The sequence below is a fragment of the Adiantum capillus-veneris genome, chromosome 21, assembly GCF_014529385.1.
Source record: "Adiantum capillus-veneris isolate H3 chromosome 21, ASM1452938v2, whole genome shotgun sequence".
NCBI lineage: Eukaryota > Viridiplantae > Streptophyta > Polypodiopsida > Polypodiales > Pteridaceae > Adiantum > Adiantum capillus-veneris.
This window is the reverse complement of record NC_140951.1, coordinates 54,561,061-54,565,639: the sequence shown is the minus strand read 5'-3', so window position 1 is coordinate 54,565,639 and position 4,579 is coordinate 54,561,061. Positions and strand designations below refer to the sequence as shown.

At 43.1% G+C, this 4,579-nt stretch overlaps 1 pseudogene; it reads left to right on the top strand.

Moving 5' to 3' along the window:
• The first annotated feature begins 1,307 nt into the window (after positions 1 to 1,307).
• Positions 1,308 to 2,101, top strand: LOC147430973 (uncharacterized; annotated as a pseudogene).
• The last annotated feature ends 2,478 nt before the right edge of the window (positions 2,102 to 4,579 follow it).

Sequence of the window (4,579 nt, the reverse complement as noted above, 5' to 3'; positions counted from 1 at the left end):
TGTCGCTTGAGGAGGTGCCCCATTGGTCTGTGTTTGGTGGTGGTGCACCAGCACGCAAGGCCGAACAAGAGAGGTAAGAGAAACTATGAAATTTGGGTGCACTCCATGGTAATCCTCCCATTGTCTCTACTTTGGCAACTCCTATGGCGTTTCTGTCGCACTTTGAGGCAAAGGATGAGCAGATGTTTTACATGTGTGATGAGTTACTAGCTCATGAGCGCGATGTGTACGAAGAGGATTGTCAGCCCTGCACTAAACGGGCTGAACAAAGGATAGATTGATGGTGAGTGCCCGAACACCTCTTTACGATACTGCACAATACTCGATGCTCCCAGCATCATTGGAAGTCCTCAACTTGCAAGCAAAATTGGATTGGAGTAATGCAAATGTCGATGCACTACTTTTGTAAGTATGGAATGTGGCTTTTATATACTCTCCACTCGCTTTATGGTGCCGTCTTCTAGCAACTATACTAATACGCTTGTTTGTTGTAGTTTGATGGGCAAAATGTTTCCAGAAGATCACCACATGCCTTCAGATTGTCGCCGAGCTAGATTTTATGTCACTGCACTTGGAATGGAGTATGAGCGCATCCATGCATGCATCAACGATTGCATGCTATACCGCAATGAGCACACACATGCTACCTCATGTCCCATGTGCATGGAGGCACGATATAAGATCGGAGTGAGCGGGGTGCACCTACTCTGCAAGGTATTGAGACATTTTCCTTTAATTCCTCGCATCCAACACATGTTTAATAGCAGGTCTATTGTGGAGCTTCTCGCGTGGCACGCCAACCACCACTCAAATGATGGAATGATGCGTGTCCCTGCCGATCACCTACATGGAGGCACATCAAAAATCAATGTCCAGAGTTTGGGTTGGAGCCTCGACACTTGAGGCTTGGGTTAGCAAGTGATGGTGTCAACCCCTTCGGCACTAAGTCTACTTCATGGAGCATTTTGCCTGTGGTGATCGTCAACTATAATATTCCACCATGGGAGACAATCAAGAAGGGCAATATACTTCTTTCCTTGCTTGTGCTAGGGAAGTACAAAGTGTCAAATATTGACGTCTACCTCGAGCCCCTCGTCGAGGAGTTGGAGGGGTTATGGAGTGGCATTCCTATTGTTGATTTCTCACTTGCAAAGGGGGGGAGAGAGGCCATTGTGAGGGGAGTCCTAATGTGGAATGTGCACGACTATCCTGGGCTTGGAGATATTTTTGGTAACCCTATTTCCTCTATCTCTCTCTATATCTTTTCCTCTCCCCCTTTAGTTCACTCATCTCTCTAACAATATGATATGTATGCAGGGTTGTCCACATCGGGGCACAATGCATGTCCTACTTGCTGTGTGGCAGAGAGGCCCAATTCCTTGTGCAAGGTAACATATCCAAACAGCCATTGTTTCTTACCACAAGGGCATAACAAGCACAAGGCTCCAGCAAATGGGAAGACACCTCTAAAGATCCCGATGGAAGATTGGGCAACCATTTGGGAAGAACACCACAACAACAATCCAGCTCCGTGTCCTGCACCAAAAGGTATGTCAAGGTATTCTATATTTTTAAGGCTTCCATATTGGAAGGACTTAAAAATACAACACCTCTTGGATCCCATGCACATATTCAAGAATGTAGCCCAAACACTATGGGACCACATTATTGGCAAGAAGGACTCTTTGGGTGCGAGGGAGGATTTGAGGCTTTTAAAACGTCTCCCCTCCTCTTCGACTCCAAGTCGTGCCCCAAATGGAAACATTGTGCTTCCTAAAGCACCATGGATGCTAGCCAAAGAAGAATTAGACAAGGTGAAGGTTACCATTGCCTCTATTCGCACACCAACAGGATACATGAGGTCGCTAAAGGGAGCTTTCACAAAAGCGAAGAAGGGTGGAAGCATTCAACTGTATGGGTTGAAGTCCCATGATTGGCACAAGATGCTTTAGATTATCTTCATACTCCCTATTCTATCTATAGTTTGTGTGTATGACTTAGACTCACTTTCCCTTCCCTTGATTTACATTGTAGTTCATTCTACTAGTGAATATGTGTATATGTCGGGACAAGAAAGTCAGGGACACTATTTTCAAACTAGGAGAGCTAGTAAGGTACACCACAAGACTCCACTCAACTACACCTTTTTTATGTAAACAATAATTTCAACTAGCACTTAGTGTATCCTTGTGTGTTTTCTTGCAGATTTGTGAGCTCCAAGGAAATCCAAATAGATGCTTTCCCTACTGCTCAAACACTTGCAACAGAAACTGTGTGTGCCATTGAAGATGCATTTCCTTGATCGGTCCTTCTTAGTCAAATTCACCTCTTGGTTCACGTGGTGGAGTAGATCGCTATATGTGGAGTAGTGCACGCACGATGAATGTTCTTCTAACAAAGGTTTTTAAAACTCTCAAAGATTTTGTGTGGCTATGGTCTCAACCAGAGGCATGTATGGCCAAAGGGTGGATCATTCAAGAGGTATTTGTTTACATATCAGAATATTTGGCACAAGTTGATCCTTCAATGCCTCGCATGTGGTCAGACAAGGAAGATGCAAGGATGACTTCACACTTGCCAAGTGGAAAGGGGAAACTACTTAACATGGATATGAATTTATCCCGAGTGGTCAATAAATTTTGTATTCTCAATGTAAAGATTATGACAAAGTGGGTGGACTTGTGGACAGTGGCAAAGCCAAGGTGTTTGCAAGAGAGAGAAGCATGGAAACAAGCACATGGAGGAAAGAGGGCACCCCCAGTTCCTAGAAACCTTGCATGTTTCCCATATCTCAGTAGTGCATAGTGGCTTCATGAGAGAATGACCGAGACAAAAGCGTGCGGAGAAGACATCACTAACAAAGAATGCACAAGGCTGCGTACAAAAGGTAGAGTACTCATATACGTAAACCATATTGTTTTTTTTTTGTAATTATCTTTAATATGTATTTGATAAACGATACTTTTCTATTTTGTAGTGCCTTTACTTTTCACTCTATGTGGTCAAAGGGTCGTCACTTTCGTACGTGCCACATTGACGAGTGTAGAACCACCATGGATTGTGCCATCATGGACAACTTTGACATAGACGATGATAAAGCCAGGTATTGTGGAACTATTGAAAGGATATTAAAGGTTAATTTTAGAACTTTTCATACCACATTGAGTTGCATACATCCAAGATGCTAATTCTCAAGAATCACCTTGCAAAACTTGAAGACACAATAAAGTGTCCCCAACCAAGGGGTATATGCTCACATTGAAGCATACTAAAGGCCTGTAATACCTCAAAAACACTATACCATTGAGCTTAGCAAAAAATACTTCCAACGTTTTACACTGGGCTTTGGGACTTGCAAAGACCACTACATAGCTTTCTTTGATAAAAAATCCTTATTCATTGGGGCATGCACTTCCTCGTGTATGCCATATCATCTTGTATATACAGAAACAACCCTTTCTAAGGTAATCATGCCATACAAGGTCTGAACCTTTACACGTTTGACATAAACCATTAAAACCACTTCACAATCCATGCTAAAATCATTAACCATAGCCCACATCACATGGATGAGCACTCCCCCCTAATAAGGATGATGGACATCCATATCTTTAAACCACTTAATAAATAACATGTCTACAAAAGTTTCAGTAGCATAATCCTTTCCAAGGCAATCAAGCTATACAAGGCCTCTACCCTTACACACCTCAAAATGCACTGCAAAATCATAAACCATCTCAACTACGTCACAACAATCACTCACAATTATTAAACATAGTCCACATCTCATCACATGGGAGAGCACTCCACCCTACTCATGGTGATTTACATGCATCTTGAAAAACCATTTAAGTACATGAAAACATGGCTGCAAAAATTTTGGTAGCACATCCATAAACGAAAACCAAAATTCAAGATCCACACTGGTTTCTACAGTCAAAACCAGAAGGGATCTTCAGTCTTTGACCATAAACCATATTCCTCACTAAATTCACTTCCATACTTGGAGTTTTGACTATATGTGCTACAGTCAAACCTAGCCTACATGAACCATATGCCATAACTTATCATAAAAACTTTTTCCTATTTTTGTATGTACATGTTGGAGAAGGGGAAAACGCCCGACACAAAGACAAGGGCCTCTCTATAGCTCAGGGTATCCATAGCACCCATGTCCTCTCAAAAAACACCTTCAAAAACACACTTCACACTAGCAAACCATCGCTTGCCCAATTTCCACTGTCCACACACTCCACAAATGCACCACACAATGCACACCTACTGCCACGATCTGTCTCCACCCTTACACATGCATAGCCACTCGATTGCGCTCTCTCACATAGAGCACCGTCGGTGCGGGGGCGCACACACTTCCGCACTACCGGCACTGAGGAGAAATACCAGAGTAGGAGAAAGAGAAGGGGGAAGGGGAAATAACAACAAGACTGAGAAACAATGGCTCGATTGCACTTCACCAAACATGTACACAGGCATACACTGCCATCATCATGGCCATTTTCACGAGAAAATACAAAGGGCTTTGAGAGGCACACGCCTCTGTCAGAGAGCTCCACTTTGC